General features: G+C 40.9%; 1 protein-coding gene across 3 annotated transcripts in view; it reads left to right on the top strand.

The window, feature by feature from the left end:
• The window catches only part of LOC138979444 (glycosyltransferase 8 domain-containing protein 1-like), an 85493-nt gene that overhangs the window by 3068 nt on the left and 58204 nt on the right, over positions 1-24221 (top strand). The window contains exon 1 of one of the 3 annotated variants that reach the window (XM_070352166.1): positions 17608-17841. The exons of 1 other annotated variant lie outside the window; for it this stretch is intronic. The gene's annotated coding sequence lies outside the window, so the exon portion shown is untranslated. Of the gene's footprint in view, positions 1-17607; positions 17842-24221 lie in introns of those variants that run through there. One more of the 3 variants, XM_070352163.1, reaches the window with a different exon arrangement.

The following is a 24221-nucleotide window of genomic DNA, read 5'->3' as shown; positions in this document are numbered from 1 at the left end:
TACTCTTTTCAGGGCACTGTGAAATGTGGAGTGCCACAGGGGTCTGTTTTAGGACCTGTATTATTTTGCATGTATATAAATGATTTGCCCTTGTACCTACAGTCCGAATCTGTTGAGTGTCATATGTTAGCAGATGATACTACCTTACATGCAACAGGGAAAAGCCCTGCACAAATTCAAGACAAATTACAACAGAGCCTAAACGATGTTTCTGAGTGGTGTTCTGCAAATCGTATGCTTATTAATCCAGTTAAAACAAAGTCTATGATAATCAGCACTCGCCAAAAACATCAACTTTCAGAAATGACTCTGAGTCTGTCCCTAAATGAGCACTCCATTGAGCAAGTAGCTGAGCACCGTTTACTGGGACTTACTGTTGATAATAATCTCAAATGGCAGACTCACATCAATGGAATCTGCAAAAAAATTGCTAAAAACCTGTTTCTTTTGTCAAAGTTACAAAGCATTATTAATCTAGACACAAGAAAACTATTTTACAATGCCCACATAAAACCCCATATTGATTATGCTTCCATAGTATGGGATGGGTGTAGTGAAGTTCACTTGAAGAAGCTGAACTCGCTCCAGCGTAGAGCTGCTAAACTAGTTCTGCCCAGTCCATCTCTTTCTACAAAGGAAAAGATGAAAAGTATTGGGATGTTAAGCTTAAAAAAGCAGCTTTTGTATAATAAATGTTCATTTATGTATAAAGTCGTCTATAAGGACGCCCCAACATATCTTATACAACTCTTCAAATCATCTCCGTCATATTATTCAAACACTCGAAATAACCTTGCCTTGTCAAGGCCCCGCATCGATTTGTTTAAAACTAGTTTTTCTTATTCTGGTGCGTTTCTTTGGAATTCACTACCTGTAAATATCAAGTCATGTCTGTCATTATCTTCTTTTAAAAGACAGCTCCGAAAGCACCTCTCTAACGACTAAGTCGGTGTACAATTTGTGCGAGTGTGTGTGAGGATGTGTGAAAGAGAAAGTGTATAGTATGCTTCCACTTTTGAATTTTTTATTTTTATTTTGTTATACTTTTCCCTGCATAATTTTGTTTTATTTGATTTTTTGTTTAAATGTTTTCATTCTTCATATTTGTTCTTTGTTTCATGTGTGTATTATAGTAGGGACTAGCTGTAAGAAAGGACCATATGGACCTAATGCTATCATCCCTCGGTAATACAGTTTTCGAGTACGAGTTCGAGTTCGAGTTTGATGTGGTCTGGGCCCGTATGCATGAGGAGGAAGTCAGCAACACTGGAAGTAGAGGCCTCTTTTGGAAGTGGGAACTCCTGAAGTTTAACTTTCCAACTGTTCACTATGCATGAACGCCGGAGTGGTGACTTCGAGAGTATTCGGTCAAGGTCGCGAAAATTAGGGGAACCCTAACTAGTACGCATGCGTTTGTTAACGGTAAGCTTGCCACCAGAAGAAACAAATCTCATCGCGAGTTCAAAAAGGCGAACGTTGAGCGTGCTGTAGTACTAACAGCATTATTGCTGTTGTTTTTTTGAATGGTTAAACGAAAGGGTCGGTTCAAACCTGTGATGATTGTCTTGGAATCGAATGACTGTCTATGACAAATGACTTTGTTGGCTTGAATGTTAGGAGAAGAGTAAGTGATTATGTTGAACTTTTTTTTTTATTTTTTTATCTCAGCTGCTTGCTTCAACCCTTTTTTTTTCTTTTTTTTTTGCGGGGAATATCCCTCTTCATTGATCTTTTTTACTTTTCTTTTTTTCTGCTTGTTATAATAATTTTTCTACTTTAAATGTACCTATATCGTTAACAATAATATTTCTAAATGTATTTTAACCACGCCCAAAAAACTTCATAAAATTTTTAATAATCATATTATATTTACAAATCAGTTTATCCTCAATGCATTTCCAAGCGAACATAATTTTGGGGCACCAAAAAAAAATCAGTATTATCAATTTCGTTCTCACAATAAGTACAACAATTACTGTATGTTGTACTTGTGTTTAATAATTTTATATTGGTAAAACTCTTTGTTGGACAAACATAGATTGGTTAAAGGGAAACTTTGGGTTTCTGGTAAAGTTTGAAAGGAAGAACATTATGCAGTAGACCGTAAATAACTAAGTTTAGTGACTTGATCCTTATTTATTGGGGAAATGTCTGTCAAGAAGTTTAGAAAAGACAATACTGTTCATCGGTGTTTTAATTTGTTTTCCCTCGTTAATTTTTGATTACGATGGCGATGCATGGTTATGTACAGTTAAAAGTCAAGATTCGATTTGTTTTTGAAAGCATAGGACAGTTTCTTTACGCGATTAAAAAAAATTAACACAGAGGCAAAAACCGGTTGTTGCAGTCTGAATGCAATTGAGGTCTAGAAAAAGGTTAATTAAAAAATTAATAAATAAATGTGTAGCTCCCAGCGGCACTTGAACCCAGAGGGTCGGATTGAAATTCCGAATCCGTAACCACTGCACTATGCTACTCGTCTAGAAAAAGCACTATGCAAAGATGTGTTATCAGTTATTCAGTCGTGGTAGTTTGAAAGCTCACAACCTTCGCCGAATGACTCGAGCACGTTTTTTTCGGTCAGTAAATGATCGTACTGTCGGTTTTGAGCCCCGCTGTTTCAAGCTTTTCACCTAAATTAAACAAGAATGTCACAGTTCGTGTCTATGGTGCAAGGTAGCCGACCGTCTCATTGTAGCCAAGTTACGACAGTTGCTCGATTGACGCATTTCACGTCTTCAATATTGTGTCTGAGCTCATTTCCCAATGAGCTGCCTTTAAAACCGGAATGTCATGCAATTGTAGCATGCGTTGGAGTTTTTTTTTAGATGGGTAAGGACCTTTTAGATGCGATATCGTCGTATAAATGATGAAATTAACTTTGAAAGTGGGAACTTCGGAAGCAAAGTTGCCAGCTACTCGGTATGTACGAGCTAACTTGAACGCCGAAGTAGTGGCTTCGAGAGTCCTGAGGTCAAGGTCGAGGAAATTGGGGGAATCCCAATTTGTGTGCATGCGTTTGTAAACGGTAGGCTTGGCGACCAGAAGAAACAAATCTCATCGCGAGTTCGTAAATGGGCGAACGTTGATCGCGCTGTAGCTTTTACTATAGTTGTTGTTTTTGACTGGTTGAACGAAATGGTCTGTTATGTGATAGCGAAGTCGGTTATGTTTAACCTCTTTTTTTTTTTTTAATGATTGTGTATCGGTAAAACTGTTTGGTTAGAGCGAAAGTTTTGGGCTACTGGTCAATTTAAAAAGGCAGAACTCAAGTTTTTTGGGGAATCAAGATATAAGGTGTAGTGGAAAGAAGATAAGTTCAGTAACTTTCATATTAATTGGGAAAATGTGTGTCCAAATTTTTACAAAAGATAAATTGTTGTACTTAGGTGTTAGTAATTTATGTTTGTCCTCGTTAATTGTGAACAGGATGTATGTTTATGTAAAGTTGAAAGTCAAGATTGGATTTGTTTATCCTACGCGCGTGTGTGCATGTGTGTTAGACATAGAACACTTTATTATCTCAATTTCGAGAAACTCGGGTGTGGTGAATCACAACAAACAACATAAAACGTAAGAAAATAAATAAAATATTGAGGCGCAAATGATCAGCTCATAATAGTGTGTGTGTGTGGGGGGTGGGGGGTAGGGGTGCACACACACACACCGTCGAACACACACACACACACACACACACACACACACACACACGCACGCGCACACAAACAAACTCACAATTATACCCGCACGCACGCACAGGCATTCGCACACATACATACAAACACTTTCACACAAACACACGCACACACACGCACACACACACACACACACAAACACACACACACACACACACACACACATGTGCGCGCATGCACTGCAAATGAATGAATGAATGAATGAACAGACGCACACCTACACACGCACGCACGCACGCACACACACACACACACCCACACACACACACGCACACTCTCACACAAACACACACTCACACATGCACACAAAGACGCCCATTTACATAGAACACCCCCCCTATAAGCGGGGATGAAATTTTAAGAGTGGTGGCCAGTGACCCAGAACGAACAAAAGTCAAAGCTGGCAACTCAGGTTTGTATTCAGGGAAATTTACACGAAATGCACGCACGAGATACGACTTTTCTTTCTATTTTCTCTCTTTGGGACTTTCATTTGCGTTAGATCGGTTTAATATGAAAAACCGAAGAAAAGCCCTGCAATTTTGCACTGAGAAACTTTGGAAGCAGCGTGTTTACTCCTGGGTTTCGCTGTAGTGCAATTACCCTCACTTACTTCCTCGCTTGCTTCAAAAGTAAGCACTTTTTCCGTCCCATGCATGCGAAATTGAGGATGTACTTCCGATGTCGCTCAAAACGTAGGAAGTTGTCGCAAACTACCATCAATTACTTCCTCGCTTTGCTTCGAAGTAAGCCCTTCTTCCGGCCCATGCATACGAAAGTGAGGCAAGTTCTTCCGATGCCACTCAAAACTTCGGGAGTTTTCGCGAACTTCCCCCATAAGCATACGGGCACTGATTTGCCCCAACAGGAGAACACAAGGGGTCCCCGAGAGCTCGGGGGCTATGTCAGTCAACCAGCGCGACAAACCTCTCGTCATCGCTGCAGGCACTTACATTTCAGTTTCCGTGTTATAATTTTCTACAATATCATTCTTTGCTTATGTCAGTTGTCACTGAACCGCACTGGTGTGATGTCTGTATCATATCTTCTTGGCCTTAGAAATACTTTAAATGCAAGAGATTTTGAGCAGATGGCCTGGTGTGCGCGTACGCCAGCATCCCCCCGCCGGGAGCGAATGGCTATCCCCCATCCCCCCTCTCCCTTCCCTGCTCCACCTGGTGGGGGGAGCTGCGCACCGCACACCAAATACCAACATAATACGTACCTAACCCTCCCCACCATACCCCAATCACTCTCTTGTCTGGTGTGCGCGTCCCGCCGGTACCCACTTGCCGGGAGAGACGAGCCCCCCTCCCCCCTCCACCCTCATCCCCCCTCTCCCCTCCCCGCCCCTTCTGGCGAGTGGGTCGCTGAGCACCGCATACCAAGACCCAACCAAATCGTGACACCCACTCGTATCTATTGCTACCACTACATCACCGATGAGGCCTTACCACCCCCCCCCCCCCCCGTCCATACCCAGCCAAGGGCTCTAAAATGGCAGTCCACCAAATTTAAAAAAACAAATCAACCATCTTATACTTAACTTTCGCGTCACTATATGACAAACTATTTTATACGCAACACTTTTTAGATGTCAGTTTTTTTTTGTTTTTGTTTAATGTACCTCTCCTTACCTTCATGTACCTCTACTTATATTTAAGCAAGCCAGTCTTATGTATATTATGTATATTATGTACATTATGTATATTATAAATATTCAGTTTTTAAACTGCTGCGGCAGAACAGATGCTTTGCATACTGAACGTTTTTAAAACCGGTGGTTCTGATTTTATCACTTTTTAAAAATGTATTGAATACAAATTGAACTATTTTATACCCCCCTCACCCCCTGACACAATATAGACACAGCAATAATAGTGACCACGGGCGAAACTGATACGTGCCCAGAATGAAACTCTTATAATTTTTATCAACGCAACTTTTAACTTTTACAGTCCCTCTCCCGTCATCCTCCCGGCCCCACCCCCACACACCCAACTTTTTCTTAGCGTACAACCACCTCATGTCCCAAATAGATTCTTATTCTGGGGACAAAAATAGAAATTTAGCATAGCATAGCATAGCAGATGGCCACAGAGCTGAAATCGTATACTATAATATTAGCTTGCCAAGGAAAATACAAGTAGGATGCGCGCTCTCTCTCTCTCTCTCTCTCTCTCTCTCTCTCTCTCTCTCTCTCTCTCTCTCTCTCTCTCTCTCTATATATATATATATATATATATATATACTTTTAAAATGCCTTGGATCTGGGGACATCTGTAAGTGTGAGAGCGTGGATCTGGGAACATTCTGTGGTTATGGGAACATTAGCATGTTCTCATATCCAAGGTAACTTCAAAATGTAATTTTCGTGTTCAGCTTGACCATTGAGGGGTTTTAACTCGTGTTCCCAAAAGCATTTGAGTTCTGACTTGGTTGTCCCCCTTCCCTTGCTACAGATCTCTGCATCGTCAAACAATCTCTTCTGAGCTTTTAGCATTCTTGTGCTTACGACACTAAAAAAAATAAAAAAAATTCTCTCTCTCTCTCTTTTTTTTTTTAACATTGCTGTGTAAAATAAAACTGTAAAATAACTATTTTACAGGTTTATTTCACAAGTTTATCTTATATTTTCTGAACATTTGGAAATAATTGCTTTACCTCAGTGAAATATGTATTATTGTTTAGAGCGTAAGCGATCCGGGCCTTTTCTAGAAATCTGAACATGGTCGCTGCATGGGATTTTTTTCCCTTTCGTACAATCAGGCACACCACTCGTACAGGTAAGCCTTAGATTTTATGTAGCGCACTTTATAAGAACAGTGTTATATCTATTTATTTGAGTTAGGCATTGAAGATTTGAGAGGGCTTCTTCGCATCGAAGGAGTCTCTTCTGAGTGGGAATTCCGCTGTGAATTGATAGTTCTGGTCAATGGCTGTCTAATCGGCCCTCGAAGGCAATCACTGAAGTGAAGTGCACCGGGAGTGATTATTGCAACGACTGTCGTGTCCAGCGCAGTTAGCACCATTCATTGCTTCGACAGTCGTTGCAATAACGGCCCAAACGTTTCACCACGACAAAAATAGCAGACGATGGTCGTTGTGTACCTGATCTAAACTGGAAGTTCGGGTGTTGATCGACAACCCAAGCTTGGCTCCTTCCGAAAGCGATTTCTTAACAACCAATGACGCGTTGTGTTATAAAGTCTGTGACTGTGATGGTCGATTATCGATCGATCCAGTTAAATAAGTTTACGGATTTTGATTGACGATTTCAATTGACAGAAACATTTTACAGACTGCAAATTACCACGAAAAACTAATAATCGTATAGGGTTTCAATAAGCGTACAGGGTGCATGATGGTGTCAAAATTAAATAAGCGTACAGACCCAAATAAGACCGTACAGGCCTGCATTTTTTTCCCAAAATAAATACTTGTACGTGTACGTTTATTCGGAACCTGAGAGTAATACTGTATTAAATAGGTCTTTGTTTTTCTAAATGTGCAACTAAGGTACATTTGAAACTCTTTATGATAGATTACTAAGATAGAGATACAGCATCCCTTGCTGTAGCTGTCATTAGTTCAGCTATCTTTCCTTCTTGTCTCGGCTTGGGGCCGGGGAAACGTTTCGGATTAAGGAAGATAGCCGAACCAATGAAAGCTACGGCAAGGGATCCCCTGCATATCGTTTTAGTTATTATGATCATTGATGTTCTGTTAATGTCATTATTTCAGCTGGGTGCTTGGCAATGCATCTGTCAAGAGGACAGAGGATGGTCCAACTGTCCTTAAACAGATTGAAGTACAAACCCACAACGAGGTAAATATGTTTTTGGAAAGTGAGAACTTATAAACGGAATATTGACTATATAAATGTTCTTCTTATTATTATTATGACATGCACTGTAAATGGACGACAAAGTCGAGAGACGTGAGCCAAGTTCGGCCAGCCCAGACTGGCAGGATCCTCGATGGCTCACGATATCTACTGTTAATCGCCGTTTTCAACGACACCTTTCAGGTTTGGTTTTCCAAAAGTACCCTATGACACAATGTAAGTGGCAAAGAACATTCCCTGAAATTCCCGTCTCAGTCTGTGCAGCCGTTTCAGAGCGTTTAGTCATCAACACACACACACACACACACACACACACACACACACACACACACACACACACACACACACACACTTATGGAGTGGTATAGCCCGGGTTTTAGACAATCATAAATGCCTCTACACAACTCTATAAGTTTAGTGTTTGTTTACAGGCTTGAATGTAATCTGAATAGTTGTCCGCTACAGTAGCTAACAAGGCACAAGCGCACACGCACTCACACACGCAAACACCTGGTGTTAAATAGATCTTGACACTGCCAAGACTAATTATTATTGTTTATAAAGCTTTTTACATCAAAAATTCATTTCCGGGCCTCGACCAGTACTCTAATAATAATAAGAAGAAGAACATTTATATAGCGCTAAATCAAAAACTTTCGTTAAAAAGGCTTGCTCTAAGCGCTTGACATCTAAACTAAAACGTCATTCACACTCTTTACAATGATGTACAAGAACTTCATGTCACACTCTTTCATTCATTCAGAATCTATGGACAGCACATTGTGTTGCACACCCCGAAAAAGGTTAAGAGATTCCGACAGCTTCTCTCCAACAAGCTCAAAAAAGACAAAAGAGAGCTCAAACAACCACCCTGACGCTGACGCCAGTGTCAATAACCACAACGCAGCAGTGCCCTCAGAAGACGGGAAAAACAGGAGTGTTGATGATGCTGTGTTGAATGTTTTAAACAAGATCTACTCTCATTTAGAAAAGCCTGGCTCTTATATTCGCTTGATGTTCTTTGATTTTTCCAGCGCTTTTAATACTATACAGCCTCATTTAATGGCGGAGAAGCTTTTTAGCATGAATGTCCCAGCAGCCACCATCCTCTGGGTTATGGACTACCTGACAAACAGGCCACAGTATGTTAGGGTGGGGGGGCAATCAGTTTCAGACACAATCTGCACAAACACAGGGGCACCACAAGGCACAGTACTCTCACCTTTTCTTTTTTCTCTCTACACAGCAGATTTCAGAAGTTCTAGTGACTCCTGCCCCATAACCAAGTTTGCTGACGACACTGGACTGACCGGACTGCTGACTGTTGACGACGACTCTGACTACAGGCAGGAGGTAGATAGGTTTGTGGGGTGGTGTGAAAACAACTATTTAGAGCTTAATGTGGGGAAGACAAAGGAAATGATAATGGACAACAGGAGGGGGGAACATGTACACAGGGAGATAGTGATCAAGGGGGAGGTCGTAGAGAAGGTAGAGCAGTATAAGTATTTGGGGGTGATTATAGACAATAAGTTGACATGGAAACCAAACTCTGATGCCCTTGTGAAGAAACTCCACTCTCGCCTGTACTTTTTGAGAAAACTCAGGTCTTTTAACATCAGACAAGAAATCCTTCAGATGTTTTACACTTCAACGTGCAATAGTGTGTTGTACTTTGGCTCCGTGTGTTGGGGTGGCAACATCAACAAGCAAGACAGGGATAGATTAGATAAATTCATCAGGAAAGCAAGTGGGGTGGTTGGGAGGAAGCAGGACAATTTCACATCAACACATGAACGACGACTGACTGACAAGGTACAGAAGATTTTGGCTGACGACTCGCACCCACTCAGACCGGAATTTGACAGTAGACGGACAGACAGGAGCAACAGATTCAGACAACCAACCGCAAGATCCACACGCTACAGAAATTCGTTCATTCCATCTGCAATTCACATCTTCAATTCTCAGGTGGGGCGGTAGATGCTGGTGTTGTCGCTCTGATGCACGGGGTCAGTGTTCTGTATTGTTTCAGTATTGTTGATTTTGTTTTGCATTCTACTCTCTTAATCTTAGACAATATGTGATAACCGGCAAGGTGCTGACTTTCTTTTGTGCATTGTTGATGGTGAATGCATGTTAATTTATTTTTAATATACTTTCTTATGTGATAACCAATGTGCTATATTTTCTCAGGACAAAGAACAAATGTTTATTTTGAATGTTTTATGTATGTTATTATTACGGACACAAACGCTCAGCAATGTAATTTCTCTTTTAGAGATTAATAAAGTTATTGTATTGTATTGTATTGTATTGTATTGTATTGTATTGGAACATTTCACCTTCCCAAAGCACAGAAGGCGATGACATTTTTAAAACTCAACGCCGCCGTCAGCGGAAGAAAAAAGCACTCATTGCTAACAGTGATGCCGAACAGGCTCTGCCTCAGCCACAGTCAAAAGTCTCACAACCAGTCAAAACTGGGCCCCCTAGACACACAAAGTCAAAAAAGGTGACACCAAGTCTTCCTCCAACCTTTGCACAATACCCAGTCATTCTCACCAACGCGGCTACAGGTCCAGCTATGTTCTCGAAACTTGGGCCATCACTCCAGTGTCGTGTTTTGGTTGACGCGGTTGGTCAGATAGAAGGTGTACGACCTCTGCCCTCGGGCAAATTCTTGATTGCCTGCTGCAATGTAAAACAACAACATAAACTTGCCAATCTCACCAGTCTCGCTCAAGTGCAAATAAGATGCACTATACCAGAGGCAACAACGGAAGGTGTCATCAGACCCATCCCACTCTCTGAAGACCTTGATAAACTTCAACAATCTCTTGAGAAAGTAAAATCTCTTCAGCGGTTAAAAAACCAGAAGGGGGAACTTACTCAAGCTGTCAAAATCACTTTTTTAAAGAAAACGCTACCAGATACAGTGAAGATAGTGAAAACCTTCTTTGCTGTCGAACCCTATGTGGCCCCAGTCAGAAGGTGTACTAAGTGCCAGAGATTGGGACATGGCTCCAAACAATGTAAAGCCAGACAAGACAAATGCCCAAGATGCGGTCAAAAGAAAGACCACCCAGTTGACAACTGTCCAAATGACAAACACTGCCTAAACTGTGGCGGTCCCCACTCGGCAGCTTACTTAGGCTGTCCTGAGCTAGTGCTCCGAAGAACAGCAAACAAAATCCGAGCAGCCAAATACATCCCAAATGCAGAAGCAATAAGAAGAGCAAAGTTTGAAATAATGAAAAAACAAAAGAAAGACCCATATACATCTAATGACTCTGATTCAGAAGTCGATGAGTGCTGGGTGCTGAAAATGGCAGGGGGGAAAAGTGCTCCTCGCGGTGCCAGCAAAGCAAAGAGAAACCTGGCTACCTCCCCAGCTTTCGTGGCTGAGATTGAAAAACAGGATTATAGCACTATCTGGCCAGAACCAACAACAAGCCGCATACGCACAGGAAATCAAGGCGGACCAAGCAACCCTCGTAGTGAAAACCCCATTTCAGAGCAAAATATCGCCCTCCAGAGACCTGGACAAAGAACTGACATAAACCCTATTAATAATGAGTCTACTGTTGCCCAGAAACTAAAATCAACACACAATGTAAAAAAGGCCCCCACAAAAGCAGCAGACAAAACAAAGACAAACAAACAGCCAACAACAAACAATGAGAAAAAGGTTGCTGATGCAGAATCTCAAACTTCCCCCACACACGATTATGATGACTTGTTCATGGATGAACCAAAGTTGATGATTGTTGAGGAAGATGAAACACAAAACACACCAAAGCCACAGTCCGAAGACTGCCTCAGACAACATATTTTAAAAGAAAGCTATGCAAAGATGAAGATGATGAGCGCCGAGAACTGCGGTGAGGTGTTCAAATTCGTCACTGGCATCCTAGCTGCACTTATTGAAGCAAAAACGAATGAAAGCCCCGAAAATGTTCTGACACTTCTGACAGGGCTATATACTGAAATATTTAAGCCAAAGGAAAATCCAACTCCACCAGCCTTAAATAAGATACTTACCACTCAATGCGCTCTTCTCGGCATTCAGGGAGGCAGATCTGTAACAGAGTCTCAAACCCTTGACAACACAATGACATAGAGAGTTGAGGGGCAGATCAAACGGTCACAACAGACTTTAGGTCTTCTGTGATTGAAATGGATTCAAGAATAAATATACTGCAGTGGAACTGTCGTTCCCTTAACACTGCTCTACCGTACCTTATTAATTATCTTAACCAAAACAACATGCTCAATGTATTATTGATACAGTCCCCACTCTGTCATGCGGGAAAACTCCCCTTCATATCTGGTTTCTTTTACCCACCCGTCACAGATTATCAGGTTGATGATACGAGCGGAGCACAAACTATCAAGTACACAGTAACCTATGTCAGAGACAATCTGAAGTACAATGTTCACCCAACCCCTGTTCCGGCCGACACAAAAATACATTCAAACCTAGTTGAACTTCTGCTGAATGATGGCCCATCCATCTTCTTATTAAACATATATAACAGAAACATTACCAAAGGCCCGATTTTCAGCTGGCTCCCAGAGCTCGACGGAAGACGCACCTGGGTGATCGTGGGAGATGTTAATGGCCGAAACCCCCTGTGGGATGCCAACTTCCCCGATCAGACATGTGCCGTGGGAAAGAGCCTTGCCACCTATATAACGCAATCAAATGTGTACTTACTAAATGACGGATCAGCAACCAGAATACCCGATATCTCAAACCAACACCCCTCCGCCATTGACATAACCTTGGTTAGTCCCACTCTCGGATTAACAACGGACTGGTGCATTGTATCAGATAAATTAAAAAGCGACCACTTACCAATCATGATATCCATTATTGGGAAATCACCACACACAGAGCCAGGTCCAAAAGCCTTAAAATACAATTATAAAAAGGCGGACTGGGCAGTTTTCAAGGACGCTGTCACTAAGTCTGCCGATGCACATACCCTCTTGGATGGCAATCCAGAGTCCCAAGAAAGTATCGACAACAAATATAAACAGCTAAGATCAAACCTGCTGAATGCAATGGAATTGTCAATCCCCAAAACAAAACCTTTTATCGGACCCAGTAGAACTGATCAGAGCCCATGGTGGACAGAAGAATGCAGAACAGCCATCAGGTTAAAAAGAACTGCAAAAGAGAAGTATGATCGCTTCAGGTCTGCACAAAACCACAACAATATGAAATCAACTGAAGAACAATGTGACAAAATTATAGACAAAGCAAAAAAAGAATATTTTGAAAACATGTCCAGCAAAGTGAGCGATTACAGAGATGCTGGAAAATTTGGACCAAAATAAGGAAATTCAAATGCAGACACAAACAGGCTGAACGTCCTCTTATGCACGAAGGAAAAAAAATATGAAAGCCTTCCTGAAAAAGCAGAACTGTTTGCAGATATTTTTGCAGCAGCAAGCCAAACAGATAAACTGTTATGTGAGCAGGAACTCTTCCGTAAGAAGTGGGAGGATAAACAGGACTTAAACGACCCAGAACTCAACCCTTCCTTAAAAATAAATGCTCCCTTATCCATTCAAGAACTGAAAACGGCTATAGCATCGGTGACAAAAGTCCGATCCGCCTGTGGTTCTGATCCAATAAACTATCAGGTCATACAACATTTACCAAACCAAGGATTAAATCTTTTACTGGATTTTTATTCAACATGCTGGAAGTCTGGCCTGATTCCCACAGCTTGGAAAGAGGCTGTTGTGATCCCCATTTTAAAGCCTGGAAAACCAAGAGCTGACCCTTCCAACTGGCGCCCTATATCTCTGACCTCCCATCTGAGCAAAATCTATGAAAGAATACTAAAATCCAGACTAGAAGATGAAATGGAAAGAAAAAAGGTAATACCCCTGTGCCAAGCCGGTTTCCGTCGAGGCAGGGGTGTCTCGGATCACATTGTAAAACTGTCCTCCAAAATTAAGAAAGCTCTCTCACGCAAGAAATCTCTCTTTGCTGTCTTTTTTGACATCAAAAAAGCCTACGATACAGTATGGCACCAACGATTGTTGTTCAAATTGAAGCAATTAGGCATCAGTGGTAATATGTTTCAATACATAAAAAGCTTTCTACTGAACAGATCCTTTCAAACTGATTATAAAGGTGCCAAATCATCCATTCGCAAAGTTGACATGGGAGTGCCACAGGGCTCAGTAATAGCACCACTGCTTTTTAGCATTATGCTGCATGACATATCGACAATTAAAACACATGGAGCCGAACTGACGCTTTATGCGGATGATATTGCTCTATGCAAAGAGTATCAAAACAAAACCTATAAAACAGAACACAAATTCTCTAAAGAGTGGCAAACAGCTATAGATAACATTGCAAACTATATGCGGGAGAATGGCTTCACTCTCTCTGCCGAGAAAACTGTATTCGTTGTCTTTACAAACCGAAAACTGGAAGATCGAGAAAGGATACAGTTCTCACTAGATAAATCTGTTGTCTCACCCAGTCAGCAGGTGAAATATCTGGGCGTACTTTTCACCTCAAATGGACTATGGACTGCTCACTTAAAGTATCTTTTAAGCAAAGCAAATAAGACCATCAACCTTCTTAAAATACTGGCTGCCCAACCATGGGCAAAGTGCCCAGTTATTCTAACAAACATCACCAGAGCTCTTACAAGATCAAGACTATCATATGGACAGGAGGCCTACTTCTCGTCGGCTCGAAAATGGCTTGATAAGCTACAGTCAGCGGAATGTCGTGCCCTTCGGCTTGCCCTCGGACACCCAAGGCATTCAAAGCAGGCCATTGTATACCACCAAGCAGGATTCCTCCCTCTTGACATGTGGCGGCGTAAGTGCTGCGCAGATTACAATGTTCGAGCCAACACAGTGCAAAACTCAACAAAAGAGGAGCTACAACCGCATTACAATCATGTCCAAAACAAAAAGGCCCACTTTGGCACTACTTTCTCCTCACTGGCTCAATTCAATGCTTCACTCTTTAGTGAAATCAGTGTCGACCCAAATGATGTGGCCCAAAACCCCATATCTCGTGATCCCTCATGGACAATGAAAGAAATGAATTTTGACACAGAATATTGCACAGCTACAAAGGATGATCAGTTATTACTCAGGATACAAGCCCTTGAGCACATTGATACTGTATACAAAGGCCATGTTCATGTTTACACAGACGGGTCAGTGTTGGATGACAAGAAGGCTGGCGCAGCTTTTGTAATCCCCAGCGATGACATGACTGGGAAATTTAAACTGTGCAACAGAAACTCGATCTTCTCAGCTGAGCTCCTTGCCATCTGCATGTCGCTTGTTCATCTCAATCTCAAGAACACTCCTCCTCAAAAGATAGCTATATTCTCTGACTCCAAAGCAGCCATTGAAGCATTAAGATCTAACAAAAGATCAAAAAGACATGATCTTGTCATTGCCATAAAGGAGCTGGCAAATAAAATTATAAAAAAAAAGGAAGCGAGATTAACCTGGTCTGGTGTCCAGCACACGTGAACGTGCCTGGCAACGAGAAAGCGGACAAAGCCGCTAAAGAAGCTGCCCAAGGCATAGGCGCCTCCGAGGTAGACCTGCCATTGTCTGCTTCTGAGATCAGTAGCCTTACAGACTCTCTTCTCTGGAGAGAATGGAGGAACAAATATATGCACAAGGCTATAAGCTCTGGCTGGCTCATTCGGGAAGCCCCATCAAAACAGATGAACACCTATAATGCATGCCCACGTGTAATAAAAAGGATTAACCGCCTAAGGGCAGAAGCTGGGAATTACCAATTTCTAGAGCTTAAATGCACCTGTCAATCCGACCTCACCATTGCTCATTTGACTTTGGAGTGTGATTTGAACTCATGCCACTTTCAACCCCTGACTCAGTTTATAAACTCAAATAGAAATATTCTGCCAAATACCTCAAAGGAAAAATTAAGCTATCTTTTAAGTTTTAATAAAGACCTTGGGTGGCAAGGTCCCAAACTTATCGCTGGACTTATGCACACGCACCCACTTGGTCCCTGGATATGAAGAGACATTGCTGCGGCTGACGCCATTGCTTCTCATACAGCTACTATATATTTTTATCAGAACTTTTAAAAATACCATTTTATATCCAAGTATCTCTTAACACCATTTTTAATTAGATGAGCGAGAGTGTGCGGGGGGCGGGAGGCGAATTTGCGATTCCTAAACGCCCCACTGAACGACTGACGTCACATGTCGCTTCGGTCTTTTCCGGAGGAACACCGCGTGTACATAATACACACTGCGATCGCGTAGCACTGCCATTGCACATTTTCGCAACGAAAACCGTGCCACTGTTTCATTCATCTTGGTGTGTTAAATCTGAAAGCAATAAGTGAACGAACAATTGAAAACATATCACGTTACTAAACAGTAGCTCAGTGTTTCAGTGTGACGTGGATGTGTTCAAATATCTGCTGTATCAGGCAGGCCGATTTGGTTTCACCTGAACGACTGCGAGAGGCGAGCGCAAACCGTTGTGTTGTTCAGAAATGGTGTTCCCTTTGATATTTTAGTGGACATTTAACTTCAAATGCAACCTTTCTTAGCCGTAGAGTTGGTAACAGAACATTCATGCGCGAGAAACGCCACATACGACGGAGTAACCCTGAAATGCCTTCACTTTTGTAGCCCTGTCTGTCAGTTGCTGTCGTAGCCTAGTGGTTTGTGCTCCAGCTTGAAGGTCAGCTGACTCGGGTTCGACTCCCTTCCTGGTTACAGTTATTTTTCTTGTTTGCTTTATTTTTGTCATCTATTTTGTGTCCTTAACTCCACCCTTCAATCTTTTCAACCATGATGCATTCCGTTTATTTTTTTTATTTTTTTTTTTTAAACCATTTCCCCCAAAGCGGTTTAGCACGGTGGTATGTTATGATGAAAACGCGATTACACAAAGCTCACATGTGCACGGTCTGCAAACTAAACGGCGCGGGCTCACCGTACTTAGCCAATAACAAGCACACATATTAAACCGCAGCGCAAAGCGTAAACATTAGTACAACTTGAAGAAATCAATATAGTTACAAGAAACAAAACCGTGCTTCGCACCGAACAGTTCGACAGTGACTGACCTACTGACCGAACCGCACCTCTCGCTTGTGACAGTCGCTCATGATACAACCATTCTTTTGTCGAGTCTGAAATTGATCTTCATAAAACTATGTGTAAGTGTAACAAAAGAAAAAACTAATTTCTTTCATGATAATCAAGGTGGCATCGCCGAATGACTGCAAGTGCAACGCGATCGAAGTGGCACGCGGTGTTCCTCCGGAAAAGGCCGAAGCGGCCGTGACGTCAGTCGTTCAGTGGGGCGTTTAGGAATCGTAAATTCGCGGGCGGGAGGGTGGTGAACCACTGTACATAAAGGGAAAGTTTGTGTGCGTGCCTGTGTGTGTTCTTAATCTAAGACAAATGTCGCCAATGTTTTTACAGAGTGACGTTAAATAAACGATTTTATCATCATCTGTCTGTATGTTCTGGCATTTGAGAAGCCACAACAGATAATATAGGGCTAAGAAATAAGCTCTAAAATTCTCAATCCCGTTTGACAGGACTTCGCCTTCAAAGGTGATTGTGGTGAACCGCCACGCTGTCTGTCTCTGTTTCGCGATTCACACCGGCGAAGCCGGGTATTCCTCCAGTTACAATATAAACCATAAGAAAATACGACCGTCCATCACAAGTGACATCTAAGACATAGGCCCCGCCCACCTCGTGACGAGTGCCTGTGTAAGCGTCGCTCAGAACCAGCGCCCCTCCATTCTCAGTGCACCCTCCCTCTCTCTCTCTCTCTCTTTCTCTCTCTCTCCGCGCGCGCGCGCGTGTGTGTGTGTGTGTGTGTGAGTGTGTGCGTGTGTGTGTGTGTGAGTGTGTGTGTGTGTGTGTGTGTGAGTGTGTGTGTGTGTGTGTGAGTGTGTGTGTGTGTGTGTGTGTGTGTGTGTGTGTGTGTAAGTGTGTGTGTGTGTGTGTGTGTGTGTTTAGAAGGCAAAAGGAAAACTGGCTTATTTTAGCGTGCAATCGATTTGACTGAATGGTTAATCACGCCTCAGCGTTCTTGTTTAAATTTGCCATGTGCTGGATTTTGACGGCAATATGCCCCGATTTGATAGCTTTTTCAGATCGGAGTGATCGGCATGGTCTTCGTAAGGACGTAGAGCTGTGTGACGGGGGCCTAAAAGCATAGATTCAGACTAACGCGTCACTTCAGAAAAGGGTGGGTTCACAAACGTCTGTGCTGCGCTGTGCTGAGACGGTAAGCGGATTTTCTGTAGAATTTTCAAAACACTTTTTGCCCCAATATAGATCCTTTCGTTTGCTCTTTGTCATGAGATGAAAGTTATTCAAACCTATTATGTATTCCTTTCTCTGTCATTTTTTTGTAAACAGCTGTATGTACTCTGAATCTCATAAAACCTCATTACATTTTCCCATTTGCTATTTTCCAGTTCGTTGAAAAAAGCGTGTGAATGCAGTGGCTGTGGAATAAATAAAAAAAAAAAACAGTTTTGAAATTATTTTAATAGTTCCTTTCCTGCTGTTTTTGTTACGAGATAAAAATTATTCAAACTTATTTATTTCTTTCATTTTTTGTACAGCTGTACAGTGTATCTCATAAAGCCTCCATTACATTTTCCCATTTGCTATTTCCCTATTCGTTGTAAATAGCGTGCAAATGATGGTTATCCCCGCATTAAGTTAAGGTGAGTTATTTTCGTAAAGAACACCTATGCGTATCTATCGATCTGCGAAATGATTTCAACAACAAAAATCAGACCATAAGTCGAAATCAGCCACGCTGTTGATGTTCACATTTTGTCAATATTTGACCTTGTGTATTCCGGTAAACTGGGAATCGAGAGGGAGTTGATGGTGTATGTGTATGCGTGTGTTTAGAGTGATATCCAGGAAACTACAGGGCAGATATTTCTGAAAATGTGCTTGTAAATTCTTCCAGAGTATATCCCCCAGACGGTTTTGTTTTCAGGTTTAAATCAATAACACGGTTTCTTTTACCGTGATCAGTTTGCGCGGTTGTGGTTAAAAGATTCTGGCCAGCCAAAATCATTTATTTGTCATATTTTTTAATACTGATTTTCCATTTGAGTAAATCAGATTTAGAATTCCACATAAGGGAGCCAGAATATGATATACTGGACTTGTACAGGTCGATTCGAGGGGTTGGGATAATTGATTTGTTCGAATTTCTTGAATTACTTCTTTTGAAATTGGAGGCGATAGGCTTTGACATCTATATGTACATCATCCCACTTCTGCTAAGCTTTATAGGCAAATCGAATTTGATAAGACTCTTTTCTAATCAGTCGTGAAAAAGAGAGGTTCGTTTTAAAAGACAGCTCGTCTATGTAAACTGCTCAACTGTTTTGAAGTGTTTGCACTTGCGCACTCCTGGACTGTAGAAGCATAGTCAATAACTGACTGAATATGTGCCTAAAATAAAAATAATTATTGTGCGTAGGGCTGAAAAGCTTTTAATGTTCGATAACTGTTTTTTGTAAGAGAGAGAGAGAGAGAGAGAGAGAGAGAGAGAGAGAGAGAGAGAGAGAGAGAGAGAGAGAGAGAGAGAGAGAGAGAGAGAGAGAGAAAACTCTGAACTCTGAATATTTATAGAATAAACACAAGGCTCATTTCAATGGGGAAATGGGGGGAGGGAAATTCAGCGTAGTACATGTGTCCACAGTGGAGCCGAATAAAAACAACAATAAAACAGTGAAAAACAAAACAACAGAACAGACAGACAAACATGCCACACGTGAAATACCGTGTTTTTAGGATTGAATGGTGATCATCTTAACTAATGTATTGAGATCTTTTCTTGAACACTTTATACAGAAAGTTCGACACATCCATGACATTCTTATCATCATCCGCCCTCATAATTGCTGCCACATCGTCATTGGCTGCAAAAACAGAAAGCTCACTTCTGAACTCGTCATATGCAGTACAGTTCAATAAAACATGTTCTTCGTCTTCGTTTTCAGACTTACATACTGGACATAATAACTGTTGAGGGGTTACACCGCGTTTGTACCTCATCCTGTGACAGTTTATAGGTGATATACTAAATCTGAATTGAACATAAGCAATTTTAAAGCAACGTAACTGGCTACAATCCACATAATTCTCAATCTTAAACGATCTTTTAAACTTGGCATATATAGAACACGTATCTCTCTCTAGTCTGGATATCATTATCCCAATCTGCTTTAAAGCGATTAATGAGTCTTTCTCTTTGTGTTCTAAGAAAATTACCAATGTCACCAACGCTTTGTTGCTGCCATGCTTCATTACAGCCATTCTCACATAGAATGTTCTTTAAATAGAAAGACCAAGATTTTTTACCAGAGTCACACAGAGCACATGACATAAGATACGCTTCAAGTTACGAGGAAGTCTGTCCTGTGGCATAGCAATCAACCGTAACCAGTACTTCACCACCCTGATTGCTGAGTTAATGAATAGCGGGTGTCTACCCAGATCACCATACACCAGTCTGTTTGGGGTTTGTTGCCCCACACGCAAAAGTCTTTTACACGCAAATAAATGCACTTTCTCAATGTCCCCATAAGCCTGGAAGCCCCAAACCTCTGCCCCATACATTAGAACAGGAAGAATCTGGGCATCAAAAATCTTGAAGAAGATACTACTTGGGACATCACCAAGCCTGAAGAGACATCTTAAAATCTGCATAGTTCTTCCCTTGGCCTTAACGGCCAGCTCACCAATAGCTTTCGTGAGTGATAACTTAGTTGTAAAATGAAGACCTGTAGGATTTTCTGTTTTCAACAGTAATAGCTACTACGGGTAAGCATCTATCATTAGTCTGAAGTGAGGTGAAAACCAGAAAAGACACTGCTCCTACTAGAAACAACCAAAGGCAAGTACTTTTGAGTTCATAGCACTGTCCACATGGAGGTGATGATGGAACACAAGGCGACATAAAATTGTAAAAAGTCACTTACTGTCACTTCGCCAATGCAGCATTGACACACTTGAAAATAATTCGTGTTCACTGTGCACAGAGAGCTCCACTGCGATGTGCACTCGACCGCGGTCGAACGCTGAATGAGAGAGAGAGAAAGAGAGAGAAAGAGAGAGAGAGAGAGAGAGAGAGAGAGAGAGAGAGAGAGAGAGAGAGAGAGAGAGAGAGAGAGAGAGAGAGAGAGAGAGAGAGAGAGAGAGAGAGAGAGAATACGAAAGTTTATTCAGTTTTAGGCCAGAGCCCCTTCTGAAGGGTATGCGCCCATATACAACATAATCATAGTAAAACATTGTGTTTCATAAATGACCCAAATTTGTACACATCAAACAGTAATACATGTGTACATAAATCATGTCACAGTGATTAATCTTTTCATTCCCTGATAAATGTATTGTGCTAATTTGGATATTTGACTGACATTTCCAGTAGACATAAGCAAAGTATATCGGTACATACATGGATGATTATAATATTTTGGCTTTATCAATAATACTCTTAGGTCACGTAGTGCAGGACAGCAAAACATAAAGTGTATTTCATTTTCTTCAGCCAATTTACACAGACGACACAACAAATGTGAGATCAGCGACGTGTTTCGCCCCGAATCATGCTATTTTGAGTCAACGATCGCCCCTACAAAACTTCAAATGGACCCGTCGATACACACATGAATGAAAAGGGCTTTTCTCCAGCTTTCAAACAGTGTCATTTCTATTGGTTAGACTAAAATCAACTGACCAATAAGCTATCGGGAAATAATAAGAATTCCGTAAACAATACGTCACTAGGGGGAATTCCGTGTCTTCCATTGGCCGCCTCTGTCACGTGACCGCAACAACCCAATCAGCGCGAATTTCAGTCTGAAAATGGCGAACTCTCGACAAGTCGAACGAGTATACTAGCGAAGGCCAGTGCTCTACCAACTACCGGGTGCTATCCATTTCATGTATAACTTTATCCTCTTTTTTTTTTTTTTTTTTTTTTTTTTTTTTTTGACCTCAGTTGCATGCAGGCTGCTTCAACCCTTCCTTGTTTTCTTCTCTCTTTTTTCTTTCCTTTTTTTTTCCTTTTTTTTCTTTTTTTTCTGTCTTTTTTTCTTGTAAATAGGCGGTGAGCATCCTTCTTCATTGGTCTTTTTTCTTCTTTTTTAACTCCAACATAGAGGTATATTACACTCACGAGACATGGACATTTTCTCTTTACAATGGAAATATTCCTTATATTTACAAATCAAATTTTCTACTTAATATTTGAAACTCGAAAATTACGAACACTGATCCCTGACAAGTTGTCTTTCTAAAAATACTAATGCACATTTTCCCAATTAATATTACGTGATTTACAAAATTTCTCATCTTTTTACAACAACTTGTGTCTTGATAGCCAAATATTATATCCTGCATCTTAAAATTAACCCTCAATCCAGCCTTTTCCTCTATCCAGTTTTCTATCTTCGTCCAAAACAACTTTACCGGTATGCACTCATAAAAGAAATGTTCAACAAAATCAACTTCCGTCCAACAAATACAACATCTGTTATTCTCCCTGACTTGCATTTTACATAATAAAATATGTGTTGGATATATGTTATGTAAGATTTTCCATTGCAATTCTCTTAACCTCACTTCTTTGGAAACATGGGCAAGTGTCCAAATTTCCTGATCTACTTGTACACCAAACTTCCTCAACCAAAAATTATATACACAAGGTTTTTCTACAGCAGTATCTACACTTTTCTTTTCTATCATTTTTCGTATTTGGCTTATTTTTATCATATACAGGCTACCATCAAACAATTGCTTATCCATCTGGACAATAATATGTTTATTTTCAATCCAATTAATCCATACTTTGGGTAATGCGTTTATTAATGCCCAATAATCCAATAAAATATTTGCATTATTCTTTCCAATTTGTATATAATACCTCTGCTGCTGACTTCAATCTCTTTTCTTCCACTATAAACAAATCACTTACTCGTTCAATCCCAGCATTTTTCCAATACAAATAAAACAACATTTTCCCTTTATACCGAATCAAATCATTACTCCACAAAATCTGTTTATAAAAATTGTTTACATCAATCTTATCATGTTCCATCCTACGCTTGTAACTCAAATGTGTCCACACTACCCTCTGCCAAAATGGGCTTCCAATCATTGTCAAATTCAATTCCTTACTCGGTTTAACATTCAAATCAAAACAACCATACCCTGAAACAACATGTCCCAGAAACCATAGTGGTATAAACGTCCAATTTGCTCCCTTCTTTTCATACAAACGTCCGACCCATTGTAAATAAAAAGACTCTTGCATCCTGTACACATTTAGCATTTTCAACCCACCTTCACTTATTTCTTTCTCCATTACCTTTCTTTTCAATTTTTCAAATGCTTTTTTATTCGAACACTTTCTCTGCCAAATAAACTTATAAAACAATCTATTTAACTCTGTCAAAACCCGATCTGGCAATCCAATCGTCTGCATCACAAATACTAGCTGTGAAATAAAAAAACATTTGATTATTACAATTTTACCGTGAATCCTTAAATCTCGTCGACTCCATATCTTAATCAACTTCTTAATCTTCTGAACTCTTAATACCCAATTCTGTTCAACAGTTATTGCTCTATCATTATTTACGAAATATATACATAAAATCTTAATCTTCTCTGATCTTAAAGGGCAACTTTTGCTGACTACAATGCTGTCCAATTTTCATTATTTATTACTTTATCCTCGTACGCATTCCAACCACAAGCAATATAAATGCCGCTATCATCCATGTCTTTTGCAGTGTGAGGGGTTGGACAGTCACAATAATGGGTAAATGCAGTATAACTATTGGTTACACGGCCGTTTCTATATGTGGTGTATTCTCTATCAAAATAGTTGTCTGAGCGTCCGAGACTAGATTATAGGTATCGTCTACAGCAGCGCTGTCGACAAAAATATTGTCGTCACTATCACCCGAAAAAGGTGTACCGAAAAGCGATTCATTGAAAGAAAAGTAACCTTGATCCGAGTTGACCCGTTTGCCCGCTCGTATGTTTGTCCTTTCCGACAACGCAGAACCTTCACGTGCACACAGTTTCGAATTGTCATTGTCATTGCGACTGTTCAGTGCATTTACAATGTTACCGTTACCATTGTTTTCCCCACTCCCCTCCTCAGTCATACGTGGAACACGAGGATCTCGTGTAATGTAATCTGACACTTCGCCGGTGCATGTTAGCCTATCGCAGCTAGAAGCATTGTATTCAGGACAACAGCACGTTTTAGATTTACACGTATTTCTACCAGGCCGATCACAGAAATAAAACAAGTCGCGTAAGGCGAAATAACAACATTTAGTCAAGCTGTCGAACTCACAGAATGAAACTGAACGCACTGCTTTTTTCACCAAGAGCACATACTCGTAGTTTCGTCAGTCCACCGCTCGTGGCAAAGGCAGTGAAATCGACAAGCCATGCAGAATAGTGCGGTAGTGGTCGCGCTGAGCAGGATAACACGCTTCTATATATATGTCGTATCCATTCTGTACAATTTGCGCATTATGTACAATGAGCAGCATATCTTGCACATTGTATACAATGAGCAAGACCATAAAGTTGCACATTGTATACAATGTG

The sequence above is a fragment of the Littorina saxatilis genome, linkage group LG11 (genome assembly GCF_037325665.1).
Source record: "Littorina saxatilis isolate snail1 linkage group LG11, US_GU_Lsax_2.0, whole genome shotgun sequence".
In the NCBI taxonomy this organism is placed as follows: domain Eukaryota; kingdom Metazoa; phylum Mollusca; class Gastropoda; order Littorinimorpha; family Littorinidae; genus Littorina; species Littorina saxatilis.
Note: the sequence above shows the minus strand (reverse complement) of the source record. Positions and strands in the feature narration are given on the sequence as shown.